At 30.7% G+C, this 18,298-nt stretch overlaps 1 long non-coding RNA gene across 1 annotated transcript; it reads left to right on the forward strand.

Moving 5' to 3' along the window:
• The first annotated feature begins 6,745 nt into the window (after positions 1–6,745).
• LOC122609699 lies at positions 6,746–7,740 on the forward strand. Its single transcript, XR_006325371.1, has 2 exons — positions 6,746–6,879; positions 6,971–7,740. It is a non-coding gene; the product is annotated as an uncharacterized LOC122609699 (long non-coding RNA).
• The last annotated feature ends 10,558 nt before the right edge of the window (positions 7,741–18,298 follow it).

Here is an 18,298-nt window from a genome sequence, read left to right on the forward strand (position 1 = left end):
AATAAACTAGTTGGAATGCTCTCCACCCTTGTAGGGGATGTCGAACTTCAAGAAAAAGAGAAAGGCAAAAAAAGGGTTTTGGTGCAAGGATTCAAGAAAGTAATAATGGTTCATTATATAGGCATAGAAGACTCTTAGTTTTCCTTCTTTGAATCAACGTGGGATAAGGAAACAAGCTTTCCTTCTCTCTCTCGTCCCTCCCCTCTCGGCGTCGGCCTATGTGGCACCCCCATGGGTCGACACTCATGGTGCTTGATGTCTTATCCCGTTTATGACCCGATTCGCGGTTCCGACCCGCTTGACATCTCCAAACCTATTTTTTAAAACTCTTAGTTATTTTCATTTCTAATGAATTTCTTAATATTTATATAAAGTTCAATTAAGTCCTCACCGTTCTATGTATGCGACCCTAGTTCATAGATATGTGGCTGTATTAAAAATATTGAAATATTCTCATAATTACAACAAAAATGACGTGAAAATTTGAAAAAGATCACTAATTCGGTGACCACTGCTTCCGGGCTAAGTTTTCAAACAATTTACTATTGAAATTTTAGAATCTAGAGGGGCCGTTAAAAGTTGATATCCAACTTAGAAACTCATCATTCAAGGAAGAGATTTATAATAGGTAATGTCTAAAGGTTAATTCAGATGTATGTGGTTATTTAGAGGTAATTTGTGAACATTTCCAAACTTTTCCTTAATTAATTATTTTTTCTAAAAAGTGTATATTACCCGCAAACATCTAAATGTTTAGCATGTGTTATTTTAACTTGGTTTGCACTAAAGAGCTCTCTTGATGAGTAGATTTTCATGTTAACTCTCGAAAAAGAAAACGCTACTTTAAGAAGGCTCGAACTCGATACATTAAGGAGTAAAACTTTTCCCTAGCTTACCTATACAGCAAACGAGTAACTAACTCACCCTTAGCTACCTCTAACATTGTATTTAGTAGTATTCAAATTTAAGATATCTTGTAGATAAATTATAATGATGTTACTAATTTAATATGGTTGGTAATTAAAGGGTCAATTAGCTTGGATACGCTGTCCACTTTTTGTCCAAAAACAAGCAACATGGGGTTTGAATGATTAAGTTGTCGAAACATTATATTATGCCAAAGATTTCCTCAAAACAATGATTTGTATTACATCCAACCTATCCTATAAGTTATTGCTGATTGTTTATATAGTTATCAAGGAGTTTTTTTTATATATAAAGGTAATGTTTGTTATATGCAATAAAATTCAACTTAAATTACATGTTTGTATTAGATCACAATCTTTTATTTCATACATTATCCCTCTTTTTAATTATTTACTACTATTGTTAACCTCGTTTCTACATCAACTTTTTCTTAATTCATTCATGTCATAACCAAGATAAAATTAAAAATAAATAAATAAATAAATATAAAAAATAGACGCACACATTGTTAATTTGTTATTGTTATACATATATAGATATAGAGAGAGTGAAGAAATCAAGTGAGAACCAACAGATATGGTGAGAACCGTGAGAACCATTGAAAAATCATCTCTAATGGTTTTGCCCTTAGAATTAAGGGTTACGCCCGTACCGTAACAACCGTCACCATCTTTTGGATCGCCGTCCATCAAATCCATACCATTCCCATATACGTCCGGTGACAACCCCTTTAGAACGGATGTAGGGCAACGCCCGTACCGTATCTATACGTTTTTTTAACACGTAACCCATATGGTTTTTTACAAAAAAATTTTAATTTTTTTTAATTTTTTTTTTTTGGAATGAGTTATTGTTAAAAGAAAATAAAAAACAAAAAAAAGTTTCAAAAAATGAAAAATAAAAATTAAAAAAAATAAAAACAACACAAAAAAGAAAAAGGGGGAGGAAACTAGTGGTTCTCACAGTTCTCTCCATATTTGTGTTTATCACATTAACCCTATCCTAGAGAAAGATATACATATATAAGTTCAAATGATTGGAAGTCATTAAACAATTTTGTTTCATACACAATGTTCGGGTTAATGAAAACATGAAAAAATATATTATGATTTTCTTGCGGAATATTTGTTTTGACATTCTAGTAGATATTAAATAGAGAATTATTATAATACTTAAAGGCTTAATGAGTCAAATAAAATCATGGAGGATCCAATGATCCAGCTATGATGCATTGAAATAGGTATCCTCGAATTAATTATAAGCATCAGTATCATGTTCTTGGTGGTTGGGTTGGTCGTATTTGACAAAAGGAATTACAATGGATTTTAGTTAAATATATATAATTATAATTATAATTTGGTTCGGTATTGTAAATGTTGCTAAAACGAAATAAATCTAAAGTGCCATAAAGGCATAAACTATATTTTTGTTTCATGTATAACTAATCATAAATCATCTATATAAACTAAGGTTGATATCGGTATTTCGCTACAAAAGTTTGTGATTCTAAATGTAATTTAAAAATAGAGATATTGAATTTTTATTTTAAACTATATGTATAATGTTAAGGGTCCAGGATTTGGTAATCCTAACAGGTGACCTCATTCACACCTAAATGATCACAACCATCAACTAAAACAAATACTACTGGTCCCCAATGATGAGATTGTTCTCAGACACAATCGACAATAATTCTCTTGATTTCAAATTCTAATTTTAAGACATATCATGAACGTGGTTTTATTTTTACCATAAATTAGATAATAAGAAAATTGTAAGTCCCAAGGATAATATTGAATGCATCTCTGTGTCAATAATGAAAGTCTTTGCAATATGTTCAAAGACTAAACAACTATCAGTTATTATGAACTTATACCAATTTAACTAGAAGATTACTTATTAGGTTGACAATATAAATAAGTAAATGACAATATAAATATGTAAATATAATTAATTAAACTGGAGAGACCAAGTTGATAATTACCTCTTTAGACAAATAGAAATAGGTAGGTCTTGTATTGGACATAATTCTAAAATTTTCCCAATTTAGTCAATATAGCCGTGTGATACAGTATAAAAATTCACGGATAAAAGATAGCCAATCAAAATATTACATGTGTCCTTGTTTTTCCGTATCCTCCTTTTTCTTCTCTCGATGTTTTTCCCTCTGTGATCTCATCTTCAATTCTCTTCTTTAACAAAACAATGAAACGAACACCACGTTTGAAAGCAAAAAAAAAAAAAACTAGTTCATCTAAGATTTATCATAGTGTTTGGGGGTTTCAATCAAGCATAATTAAACCTTTGAGACTAGTTACCACTTGTTGTAACTTGCAAGTGCAGTGCTTGATTGGAAATAAGTTTTCAAATTATTATGTGGCGGCGTTTAAAAAATCTGACTCAAAAAATCAGCCAATATGTATCTTGTCGCTTTATGAGACAGAAACGTATTCATCGTATTTATGGCTCAATTTAAATAGATTTTTATGCATGAATAATATCGTACATATATATGGATTTGGATCTGCTGGGTCTGATTATTGAAGCTACTTTGGACATAAACTAGAGTGAGCGAGTTGTCACAGAGATCGAAACATGAATGAGAGATGATGATTAATTAGAGGGTGTCAAGTACAACCTTTCATGGCTCAAAAATAATGCGAAAGGCTGATTCAGAGCAGTTTTACAGCTTCATCGATTCTCCAAATAGGTTGTTTCATGATGATTTCCAAGTCTCATGGGCTGCTCGAATCAGAGGCTAAAAGAGGGATGCTGGTCACGTCTTCAGAGGGTAACAAGTATTGATTTCAGCCTTCCTCGAGGACTGTTTCTCGTTGGTTTTGTGTGGCCTGTTCAAGTCTCTTTTAAACAGAAGGGAAATGTGTTCTTGCTCTACAAGGTTGTTTGAGTAGCAATGTGTTCTTTGATATCCTGTATTAATCAATTTGGTTGTTCCATAACCAATTTCATTCATGTAATGTGACCAAATAGATGATCGTCTTCTCAACCAATGGGTTATTCAATTCGTATGCATGCATAATCTTTTGCAAATTTATTCTTATAACAAAGTCTTAGAATTATAGATTACAAAACGTGAATTGAGATTAAAAATCCAATTGGTCCCATGTTCGTTTTTTTGTTACTGAATCAAAGAGATACAGAAAACAAGGAAAGGTTGGAATTCGGAAACTTGAAAAGATGAAAATAAAGATAGACTAAAAGAAGGGCATGTGTAATATTTTAATTGGCTAAATTCCATCCGTGATTTTTAATACTGTATCCCACGATTATTTTAACTAAATTGGAAAAATTTTAGAATTATGTCCAATGCAAGACCCACCTTCTTCTATTTGTCTAAGGAGGTAATTTTCCTTTTTTTTAATGTATTTTATTTATTATCATAAATAAAATACAAGATTGTTGTGGAATCAAGATATTACAAGATCTGTAAATATCCTAACAACCTAGAAATACAAATGATCTAATAGTTGAAAGCTCTCTTAATAATGTGAAAATTTCCTTTTTGCGATTGAGAGAATAATATTGCACAAGTTCTCCAAGAATATGCAAAGTCTGACTATGCAAAGTTTGTTTCTTGGTTGTGCAAAGGCCTATATTTATAGGCGTCAACCTTGTCGTACAAATATGGTTGAGAACATTTAAGGAAATGTATTGAATTCCTTCAAAATGCTTGATAAAGTAAGACATAAAATCACTTTATACAACCTATTTTATACACTTTTGTATTTTAATCATAGACAAAGGTTATTGTCCGGATAATATTACATAAATAAAAAAAGTCTTTCTCGTAATCAGTGTAAAGCTTTGTAAGTACTTTACACTGATGTTCTTCAGTCTTGATCTGGGTAAAACATCCACTGGGCTACGCTGCCATGAATGTTTTCTGTCTTCCACTTGTTGTCTTCGACTTCAACTGGAATGACTTCAGATCTTGGTCAGATCTTAACTGGAGTAAAGCTCCAGTGGCATCAACTGTACACTGGCCACTGGACTAAATATATCTGGACAAATCTTCATGTCTCCAGATGCAACTGTGAAGTTATAAAAATGTGAGTTCGATCATTCGGGGTGCCTATATCATGTGTTACTTAGAATGGAGGTAATTGTATCATTATCATATAACAACTACAGGTGAATTAATGGGTATCCAATTATAATATTGGGACTATTCCTCCATTATCTTTTTTTTTTCCTTTTAAGAGACTAACCAATTTCATAGTTGATACATCGTTGTTAAAAAAGATATTGTACAATCTTATGATAGCAAAACTATTTCTTTCAATTAAAATTCTCAATCCTTACATTTCCGCCTATCTTAGATTATTCGTGAGTTGAGATCAGATCAACGAATGAGGGAGTTAGGAGTTTTTAAAAGCTCGGATCAGAATTGGGGTGCACCAGCTCGATTGTTTTTTTTATATAGAAAAATATTAAAACTTGAAATTATATGTAATAAACTTCAAACTTAAATATAATTGTTAAAAAATATTAACATACGAGTAATATTCTAAAGTTCAAACTTAATTATTAAGAAATATAAACTTAAACCAATTTAAGATTTTATTAAAAAAAAATTATAAATAGAAAATAAAAGTGATCAAAATTGATCCGAATTATGACTCAAGTTGGTCGAGTCTTGACCGAGTTGGACGAGTTTTGACCAAGTCTTACAACAGCTTTTGTGCCTATGAGAATAACTTTTCCACCACATGATTATTCATTTGCTAAAAATAGTAATAATTATTTTTTAAAACTCATAATAATGTACAATTTATTGTAAATATTGTTTACATTTCTCCATACAACTTATTAGTATGCAAAGTCATATAAAAAGTAGAAGAATCTGTTGATTGTTAACCAACTTTAGCATGTCAACTTGTCAAGATCATATGTGATTCGCACTAGATCGATAAAACATAATGTTTAAACTTTTCAGTACGTCTTGTATTTCTAATACAAACCATTAATACAAATCTAGGAATGATGTACACAGTACACATATTACAATATTAAACAATGACAAGATATAATGACTGACGAATTTAAGTTGTGTTTTCCCAATGTTTTGAAACCGGACCAGACACTGAACCGGTGTAAGAATTTTTTATTGGTCGGACCGGTCAGACTGATTGGACCATGATCAGACCGGTTTTTTTAATAAATATACTTTTCTTAAGATAATATATTATTTATTTATAGTTTAAATTGTATTACAACTAGGAAAAGTGATGGTGCAATTTTCATGTACATAAGCAAGATATAGAATAATATTTTAATATTTATTGTATAATAAAAATATAATTAGCTTTCATGTTTTTTATAAATTAAAAAATTAATATATGAAAGATTTTATACCTAAGTTATATACAAGACAAACATATATTACCAACCCTTTATAAGTTATAACTATAAATATATTTTATTTATTATCCTCATTATTATATACCCCAAAAAATTATTGTTATACATAAATATAATAAAATTTATTAGTTGCAAAAGTTTACCTGAAGTCTCACGTGACATATAGCAAGAGATGGCATTTTATCTTCTCAAAGACTATTTATTGGGTTAAGTACTTTTTTCATCTATGTGGTTTTTTGTTTGTGCACTTTTCATCCCACCATTAAGTTTTCGACCAAAATCATCCCTTTGGTTTTCCAGTTCGTCCCTGCTTCCGTTAAATTCCCCCACGTGCGTGTCACGTGAGAGGTATTTTCGTCCATTAGACGTTTCGTGTGTCTTATAAATACTCGCCCAACCCTATTTTCCCCCATTTCGTCCCTGTGCTATCCCCAAATTACTGAAGCCAAAAACACACACAAATCAAACACAAATTCAAAAACAAAATCAAACCTTTGATTTCAACATGAAAAAAAGTAGACAAATGGATACAAAGAAAACCAAATCCCAACGACGTCTCATTCATATTTGGTTAGTTATTTCTTAATCATGTTGATTTAGGGTTTATTTTATACTTAAAATTAAAATAACTAATATTCAAATTCTTTGTTGATTTTTACAGATGACTACGAAAGTATGCTCACCATTTACGTTCATTAAGCTGATCAGTTCATTACAAACCCTAAGAAACAATATATTGATGTAAAGGTTGATTCTTTTAACTTTGTTGATCTTTATGGATTTGATATTTTGATATGGAGCAACTGAATTATATTATTAGGGAGTTTATGACTTCAAATTGGAACCTGTTTCTGGATCTTCTTCATGGCCAAAGAGTCAGCACCCAACTAAACTTCTCCTTCCTTTGCATAAGACTCAAATTGGCAGGCCTAAGAAACTTAGAAGGAAGAGTGCTATGGAAAAAGAAAAATCAAAGATTGTAAAGAATGGAAAACTTACAAGGGCTGGAAAACTATTACTTGTTTAAAGTGTAAGAACAAAGGCCACAATGCAAGGCAGCGTAAGGGTCAAAGTGCAAGTCAGAGTCAAAGTCAAGATGACCGAAGTCAAGCCAGGAAAGGAGTGAAGAGAAGTGATGCTGCTGTTGCAAGTCAATCAAGTCAAGGTGTGTAAAGGCCAAAAAAATCTGCTGCTAAGGATGCAAGTCAATCCACTCAAACTGATCGTGCAAGTCAATATACTCCAAAACAAGCTGTTGGTGCAAATCAAGTTGATAGTTCCATCCTTTAATTTAATGGTTCTAGTGTAACACTTTCGAAACGAAACAATCTGTTGGTTAAGTACTTTATGTGTGTTTTCTTTTGATGTTTCCTAGTATGTTGCCACATTTTGTGTGTTTTTCAGTCATGTGACTTTGTTTGAACTTCGTAACAATATGCATTATCTTTGATTTTGTATTTTACATTTTGTGTGAATATGCATTTTGGTACTTTAACTTCGTATACAATGCAGGTAAAACACACATAATGCAAATGCATTTTACATTAATAAACTATCAAACTATACCATCAAACCAAATAAAGGTAAAACCTTACATTTTCTCTTCAAATGAAGATACCAAATCATATCAACAACAAAAAAAACATTACATTTTTCATTCAAGTAAAACCTTACATTACCAACAACAAAACATTACATAATTAAACCTTACACCATAACATTTGATTTTTTGAAACTAACAGAATACACCTAAATTATGAACTATACAAGAAAAACCAAATGAATCAAACCCAACTAAGTACCAAACACTTCTTCAACCTACTCAATTGAAGATTTTTTTCCTTCAATTCGTCTTCCATTTGGTTCTTGGATCGTCGCAATCCAGGTATGATGTCCATGGATCTTGTACACATTAGTGGATCAACCCATCCAAGAAACCTACAGTTATTTGATACCTATGGAAAAGAATGAAAAAAAAAACAAAATCTTGAAAATTAGGATTTATTAATACTTACACTTCATGAACAACAATAGAAACGAAGACCTGGGTTCCTTGTTGTCCATGATGTTCGAACTATCGATGGCTTACCACACACAGTAGGGAATCATATGATCTTGGGAAATTAAGAGGGAAAGAAAAGAGGAAAATTAGGAGGGAAAGAACAGAGGGAAAAAGAGGGAAACGTCTTATGAGAGAAAGAGGGTTTTTTTTTATTATATACTGAGTTATTTAGCTCTGGTGGACGAAAATATCCTTCACGTGACACGCACGTGGGGGGACTTAACGGAAGCAGGGACGAACTGAAAACCATAGGGATGATTTTGGCCGAAAACTTAACGGAGTGATGAAAAGTGCACAAACGAAAAACCACAGGGATGAGAAAAATACTTAACCTCTTTTTATTTTTAATTTCTTTTCCTATCTCATATTTCCTCCCACTATAGAACTACACTTTCTCACCTATTAAAAACGATAACACATAATGAAATACGTTTTTCATTATCGAAAGCTAATGTTCAACAATAGATCCAATATATTGAATCACAGCAGGCCCAATATTCACGACGGCACGACCAATCTGCTTTATCGTCGTCTTTTCTGATCAGGTTAACGACGACTTTTTCGGCCGGATCCAATCCACGACGGTTCCACAACTTCCTAATCGGATTCACGACGACGGTTTCATGACGACTCTTTCGCAATGTTCACGATGGCTCCAGTTTTTCCTTACAAATGATAAGAAATACAAACAAAAAAAGAATGTTTGACTCGGCCCAAAGCGGTTCGAATAGCGGTCTGGTTTCGGTCCGATTGTCCAGTTCATCCGGTTCACACCGGTTCATTACAGCTGTCCAACTGGGGTCTTTCAAACTAGATATCTTGAAAATAGCGGTCCAACCGTGGTTAGATCGGTCGGACCGACCGGTTTGAAAACATTCTTAGAGACTTTTTATTTTTACTTTCATTTCATTTGTTGGTAATCAATCAAAGTAAGCTTTTTCATTTGTTAGGGGATTATATAATTGTGAAATGTTCATTTGAAACTAAAATTTTTGTGAAAACTATTAAATTGGTCAAAACATACTGTTATCTGAATTTAAGACAATGTGTTTTAATTGTGTTTTCTAAGTGTAATCTAAAAGCACATTGTGTTAAGTTTTAAATCACAGTGTATTTTTGATAATGCGTGAAAATCAGAAAATTGTTCAAACATACTATAATATGAACTCAACACAATGTGTTTTATAAAAAATAATTAAAAACACATTATGTTAAATTCAGATCACAGTGTGTTTTGTAAAGTATTCTAGTTTTCACAAAAATTTTAGTTTTCAAATGATCACTACCCATTATATAAAAATTTCATAATTCTTAGAAAACTTATTTATGCTTTATAATTTAGTTTAGATAAAAAAAAAAATGTGTACATATAATTAACTTATTTCAAAATTTGAATTACAAAACTAAGGTAGCATGTGTTTTGTTATTAACAGAACATTAATTTCAAATGTTACCTAATTGTTCACTAAATGATTCTATCCTACGTCCTACCCTCTACGTTTTAGAAAATCACGAAAAAATATGAAAAGTACCCCTTCACATCAAAGCATCAAAATACAAAAAGGAAATTCGATAATGTACACATACACGCACTAACACTATTCAAAGTAAGACCGCAGATTCCGCATATCCAAATTTAACTAAATAAGCTTACAGCCATTTTAAAAAATAAAATAAAATAAAATAAAACTAAGCTTACACAATTATCTTCATTTTTTTTTCCTTTTTCAAAGAGCAAAATTTAATAACTACCTAGCAAGAATATAGAAACAATTTATTTTAAAAAAAAGTTTAGACTAAACAAAACCCTGGGCATTTGATTTGTAGAATATTTTTTAAGGAATTATAATTTATTGAAGGGATTGAAATTTAAAAAAATTAGAATTGAAAAGTTTTAAAACTTGTCTATGTTTAATTGACATAATTAAACGGGATTCAACTAAACAATCTGAATTGAAATTATAATAAATGACAAAATTACTTTTTATTAAATTTTTATAATATCTTAATAAAATATAATAATAACAATTATCATCATAATAAAACTATGATAATAATAATTATAATAATAATATAACTATAATACAATTTAAAATAATAAAAACCATATTAAATTTTAAAAAAATAATGAATTAATATTCGTAATCATAGATATTATTATATTAAATAAAAATAAAAATGAAATTTAATAAATAAAAATGTTAATAATATTAAAGATAAATAACTAAAAATAATAAATATTAATAATGATAAAATATAATTAATAAATTTTAATAGTAATATAATATAACAAAATATTAATATCTATATTAATAAATAGTATCGTAAGAAAAAATTAATATATATAAAAATATTATAAATAAAAATGTTATAAAAAATAATAATAACAAAATAATAATAATGACAAGTTATTAAAAATAATAATTATTAGTAGTAATAATTACAACAACAATAATAAATATATTTACTAATATAATAATAAAATTAATAATATTAATAAAATTAATAAAAAAGAAATATATATAATAGTAAAAAAAATAACTTTTAATCATTATAATAAAATAATATTTACTATTATATAATAATATTTAAATAAAAAAATAATAGAAAATAATAAAATAAAATTAGTTAATAAAGTTAATAATAATATAATTACTAATTAATAATAATAATAATAATAATAATAATAATAATAATAATAATAATAATAATAATAATAACTTAGGAAGGATATTTAGTCAAGTATATAAATTCCAATGAAATTCAAAATTTTCCTTTGCATATGTGAAGAAATTTCAAATTTCTTGATTTAAGGTATTCGGTGGAATGTTTTAAATTTCAGTTCCATCAAATATTCAACCAAACATGAAAAAGAATGGAATTCAAATAACTCCGATGAATTCCAATGAATTTCCTTCCAACCAAACACCCCCTAAGGGTGGTGGTGAAAATACATTAAATAACTGTACACTTATCATAAAATTGAGAACTTTTAATATAAAAAATTAAATACAATTTTTTTTATGCACTTTAAATATATCCCTAAGGGCTACATTTCGTATTTTTTCTTATATAAATTGAAAACCTAATTTCTTATCTCTACTACATTATAAAACATATATTCCCTTCAAATTTTTTCAATTTTTTAATTTTTTATCCTACTTCTCAAATTGAAACCACTCATTTTTTTTTCACTCTCATACATAAATAATTTTATTCCTCTATATCGTTCAAAAAATTTTAACTCAAAGACCGTACATTATATTGATAAATTGTAAAAATTATATGGGTGTTCTTACAATTTTATGTTCTTTCATTAGAAAGGCATTCGATATACTTTCGACGGATTTTTAAATTCTAGGGCGGAACCCGTACGGTTAAGGCATTTGGTTATCACACTCTATGATATATCACCTCTTATGATCTATCACCTTTTATGACCTATCACCTATCACACTTGATCTATCACACCCACACCATTTCACAACAAGAACGTGCGAGTATTTTGTCTATGTGATGTAAAGATAATAATTGTGAGTATATCCAAGCCTATGCTTTCAAAATAAATGGAGGTATAGAAAGACTCGTTTAACCCAGGTGATATGATGTTCTCATTGGTCACTCCCCAAGTCTGCTTACCCCAAACGGCAAGTCAAAACCCACACTTTTCTCCAACAAATACACGTTCAATCTTATATTCTCCATAATTATCTTTCTTACAACATAAAATAATGCTAGCAGTTAATTATCTGTCTTATCACATAGAGGACAACCCATTCAAAGTTTTGTATTAGTCTTTTGCATTACAAAGATAATCATAAGAGTTAAATTACAATAAGTACAATAGTCTCTACAATATATAAGTGCATGCTAATGTTATTTAGTTGTCACATTTTGCTATTTTATGTCTCTGACTTTCAGAAACTCTATCAACCTCTCAATTTTGTCTGACACCTTTAATCATGTATTTTTGTGAAACATTAGCTTCATTTAAGAAACTATATATAGCATGTAACTAATGAGCACATCTTAGTAAATCCTTGTTAAGTTTAATAAAATGTAAAATGCAATTTAATTTAATGAGTATATAAACAATGTTTTGATGTGGTGTTTTTAGAAAAGATTGTTGAAAATGCAATAAATCTAAACAACTATTATTTATTTTTATTTTTTTAACAGTAGTGGTGATTGGATTCAGCGGTATGTCTCTTCATCGTTCGGTAGAGATTGACCACGTCACCAGCACAGTCAATCCGAGGACATGACTGGCGGTGGAAGTCTCACTATCATTCTGGAGGAAACCAGCTAATTGCTAGAGAATGACTTCCCAATATGCATTTCAAAGGTTTTGAACCCGTGACTAACATTTTGCTGAAAGACATAAAAGACATTACATTTCCAATTGGGCTAAATCCCAACGACATTTAAACAACTATTTTACATCGAGCTAGTCAATAAGGTCCTAAACATTTATGAAATGGTTGTCTTCTAGCTTTGCAACTTTCAATTCAACGCATGTAGTTCCGAACGATGACATCTTATAAAATGGCTCGTTACTTATAAAAAGGCATTTTAGTAGAGTTAAGACTATAAATAACCGATATGATTTAGATCAACTAGTATCGTGATAGCTAGTGGGATGAGACTTAGTGACCGTAAAGTTTTGAGTTGAATCTTATAGATCTGTCTTTAGAAAATTTGGTTTTTTTTACCGAATTGGTGATTTAGTGTAGAAATATGATCGAATAGTATCACTAATAGTACGATGATACTTCATTGATCCATTAATAATTTTAAAAAATACCATAAAAAAAAATAAAAACTACGAACTAAATTAAGGTATGAAAAGTTATTAACTTTAGAGACAATAAATTTAACCCCAAAGGGTCAAAAACGACCAACACAATTTAATATTGACACAAAGAACCATCAACCTTAGGAACTAATTTAATATCAAATGGTTAATGTTTTTGTCTTCAGAGACAAAAAAAAAAAAAAAAAGCGTTACTGTTTACAAGGCCAGTGGTCATTTTTATCATTTGATAGAACCTACAAGATAATCTATTTATCTTGAATAGAAGTAAATATATGGATAAAGTTGTTTACATCTCAACCTTCCATATATACTGTCATAGATAATACAAAAACTATAACCTGTGAAACAATGTTACTTACTTAAGAAAAACCATCCCTGTAATTAACTAAAATTTTGAGTAATACTTTGCAAAAAAAAAAAAAAGAAAGAAAAAAAAACCTAAAATGATAATAATAAGTAATAACGCTAATAATATTTGTCATGAAACAGAAGGAACAGGTCATGTGTATCTCTTACATGAGACTTCAAATTGCTTTGGTTTTAAGAAAAGTCATGTGTCGTTGGCATGCATATTATTGCTATTATGACTAGAATTTCTGAAGATAAAATGATACAAGTTTGGGAAACTTTGAGTGTTTCTATATGAAGACATACTTTCAGTCGTTGTACGCTTACGTTTGTATTCATAGATACAACTTGGAAATATTGATGAAAAAACCTAAAATACTAATTGAAATACAACTTGAATCGAAGGACAACCAAAACCATTTACAAACTTGATGATACACTTTTGATAATATCTCTTATAAGTTTCGACCGCTTATATGTTGGAGATGTTTGGTGAAATTAGATGTAGCTTGTAATTGTAACTTTTAGTTGTACCTGTGAACCGTAGTTTTTAAACAAAACTGTTAGATATAACTTTTACTTGTTAAAGGTGTTTGTTTGGTTACTGTACCTACAAATTTAAGAGATATATTTGTGTAATTTTGAAATATTAAAAGCTTCATTCAAACTAAAAACTCTTGAAACGCTACTTCAAGTAGCATTTCATATTGGAATTGTTTATTTAAAATAAAAGTTAAATCTAGTTATATCTAAACAAAACTTTTAACATAATAAGAGCTTATTATTCAAAATTAAAAGCTAAAACTCCCAAAAACCTTTTAAAAGGCTCTAACATGCCCGAAGTCTACACGATGTAGAAGCAAATTCACATTGCAATAGAGCGTTTCGTGCTTTGGTGCCATTGCGTTCTCTTGTGAATGCCTAAGTGATGTTTTCAGTGTAGGACACCATGCCAGTATCCTGAGTAATATATTTTTTAAAAATATTATATATACATATTTTTGTAACAGCAAAAATTCATTAATAACTAGCAAGATGCTAGAAAAAGATGTTACAAGGTAATTGAGTTACAATTTTTTGGGTTTGCAATCCATTCACATCACGACGGACGATATTTCTTTATTCTAAAACTAATCCATCTAAATAAATAAAACAACGATATCATCCGGAAAGAAAAAATCTTTTTTGTTTTGCATTGAGATTGTTAAAGATGGCTTCGTCCAAGTTCTTCCAAATGTTCCAAATTGTTGCCAGAATCACAACTTTGAAATAAACTGTGAGAGTTAAGGGCACACTTATATGATCAACCCAATTAATGTAAGTATATTATTTACGGACAAGTTGGTAGGAGTGCTGCTAGACCATAGGGGTGTAAACGAAACGAGACAGTTCACGAGTTACCCGAAATCGACTCGCAAATTATTCGAAATCGACTCGGTCTGAGTCGAGCCGAGCTCGATCTCGAGCTACTCGAGTAGACTTTCAAGTCGAGCTCGAATCTCAAAATAACCTACTCATAAAGCACACGAGCTTAATCGAGCTTGTGCTTATTTAAAATTTTACCCTTGATTATTATATATTTTTACATAATTACTATCCTACCGAGCCGAGCTTAATCGAGTCGAGCTTGAAATTGTCGAGCTTATATGACTAATATGATCTAAAACTTAGTTTAATACTTAATCGAGTCGAGCTCAAAAGTGTAAATACGTAAGGCGAGATCGTGTTCGAGCTTGAAAGTTGAAGCTCGGTCGAGCTCGAGTCGAGTTTCGAGCTTCGAGTTTTATAGTCGAGTCGAGCTCGAGCTTGACAGTGTATCGACACGTTTACACCTTTACCACTAGGTAGTGATCCAGGAACAAATGAAGACAATAATCGGGTAAGAGGCTAAAATGTGATCTAAACAACTATGTTTCTACCAGCAACATAACGTGTAGGGAGTGTTAGAATATGATCACGTAAAATTAACGTATGTCCGGAAAGTATTTAAGCCTACAGGGTCACACCTGAACGTGAATGTAACTATAAATTAATTAACATATTAAATGTAATTTATTAATTAATTTGATCACAAAAATCTAACGGAGGTCCGTTAAAAGAGTTAATAGTTAACGGTACTTAACTAATGGACTTAACGAAGAAGAGTTTGAATTAGGAAACAATTAGGAAACCCTCTAAATTGTTCTAGGGGGGGGGGGGGGGGCGATCGTCCAAGGGTTTCACAAACCCTAAACTTGGTCATCAAGTTTCCTAAACACTATAAATAGATGCCTAATCTAATTGTTTTCTACATTCAATTCATTAGGTTTTCTAAAATCCTAAAAATCTCTTCTTCTCTCTCTCTCTTTGGTTCGATCGACTACATCAAGAAAAAAAGGGTTTCGGGTTTTTGATTGGGTCGAATTCAAGAGCTAAGAACAAAGGGTTGTTCGGTTCGTGATCAAGTACTAGCATACATACATTCCAACGTTGTGTGTGCAATCGTAGAGAGGTTTAATTCAAACCTTATCATAAAGGTTTCTTGTTTATTCTCTCCAATTTAAGGTACACGTTTTCTATCTTGGTTAATTAATTAAACTACATAAATCTTATCTTCCGTTGCGTGATTTGTTTGATAATAGTTATATAACCCAACGGTGGTATCACGAGCCTACTATGTATGTTTTTTGATTACCAATAAATCAAAACTTGAACGGGGGTTAGGGTTCTTGATCTTCAAAGTTTTCGAATATATATATAGTTAAATTGATTTTGTAATTTAATTACATTATTTAATAAGAAAAAGGTTTTATTTAATATATATATATATATATATATATGGATCGAAAATTTTTTCCAGAAAATAAAAAAAAAAAGTTTTTTTTTAGGGTTCTTAATCCAAGTTTTGATTAATTGCATGTTTATATGATAAATTGCATGTAATTATATGTTGTACCTTTATTTTTAATGGTTAAAAAGAAGTAAAAATCATGAATTTTTCATGCAAATCATTCATGATTCTTACTTAGATATATTGATATGAAATCTTGATCATTAGGGTTAATTATGCTAGATAATTGGATAATTAATTGTGCGACTATGTGAATTTTTCGTGTAAATTTTCTGTTTTGCGACAGTTTACTAAAGAACTCATATTTTTTAATCCGTAATGAGTTAGAGGTCGTGCTTTGAACTGTAGATTCTCAACACATAGGGCTAAAACTTTGTAGTTCTGGTCGAAATCTAAATCGGACCAGAAACAGGTCTAAACAGGTCGTGAAGCTACTGGAATTTCCAGTGAGCAACTATGTGATTATGTGATAATTTTTTGTTTTGTATGTGTTTAAGGCTTACGCAATCAAGGCGACTTGATGTATGTGGTCCTCTTCTTTGAAGGGGGAGCCGATTTAGACATGAATAAGCCATAGTGACATGTTTAGGGCGCTAGCCTTCTAAAATGGAGGGTTTTTAATTGTGTTCATCGCAAACATTTGCCCTTGCGCTTCTTTGTGCGTTCAAATGGAGCTACCGAGCTCTCTTGTGTTGCTAAAACTATAAAAATGATTTTATTAAATTTTATGTTTAGAAGATATGCATGAATCTTAGAAACATGACTTTTTGATCACATATCAAATTGACTAACCCAATAAACTTAAGTTATTTGTCATCCAATTTGTCAAGGACACATGGGGTCGTTGTTTTACTCACTGGTACACAGTGGTGAAATGGCGATTGCATGGCGAAACCCATTCACTGGTACAGAGTGGTGGTCAATTTTGCACGTTCTTAGTTGGACGACTTAAAGCGAGTTAAGCGGTGAGACCTTGACCCGTGGCAAAAGATGGGACAAAACATGATTACAAAAGATCACTTGATGAATCGAGTGTCTTACGTAGGTCCCATACTTTCTAGGAATTGCACTTGTAATGCAATTATTGATCGTCACTTACCTTTTGAGTGTAATCATTTCTAGCAGATCAACTGATGAAATGGTTGCATGTCAATTGGATCCTAGCCTTAATGAAATTAATTGTTTATTCTATAAACATTGGGTAATTAATTTCTTAAGGACTAATTATCGAAAATACTGATTTTTAAAACTTAATTTGTTTTGTAGATGGCAATGAATCCCTCCACAAACACCAATGCTTTTCGGCAAATGTTTGAAAGAGAAAAGCTTAATGGATCAAATTTCAATGACTGGTTTCGTCAACTACGAATTGTTCTGCGAGTTGAGGAACGTATGGATGTCATTGAAAGACAATGGCCTAATGAACCGGTTGCCACTGCTACAGCAGCTGAAAAAGCTGACTATAGAGTTCAGTACACTAGATTTAATGAAGTTTGTTGTTTGATGCTTGCGAGCATGTCTCCCGAGCTACAAAAACAACTCGAACTTTACACTCCATATGATATGATCAGAGAGCAGAAATCTTTATATGAGAAACAAGCCGGAGTGGAACTTTTCGACAATGTCGTGGAACTCCATGATATGAAACTTGAATCTGGAAAGTCGGTTAGCAGTCATGTGCTCAAGATGAAGAGCATTTTTTACAAAATGGAATCAATGGAGTATGCTTATCATAAAGATGTTAAAGTTGGCATGATTCTCAAATCTCTTCCTAAGGAATTTGAGAGTTTTGTCTAAAACTATAACATGCACTCTATGAGAAAGACTGTTAATGAACTTCATGCTATGCTCAATGAATTTGAGAAAACAATTCCCAAGATGGACAATGACTCTAATGTTCTTATGATCAAAGGGGGTAGGATCCAAAATAGCT

Source organism: Erigeron canadensis, chromosome 8 (assembly GCF_010389155.1).
Source record: "Erigeron canadensis isolate Cc75 chromosome 8, C_canadensis_v1, whole genome shotgun sequence".
Classification (NCBI taxonomy): Eukaryota; Viridiplantae; Streptophyta; class Magnoliopsida; order Asterales; family Asteraceae; genus Erigeron; species Erigeron canadensis.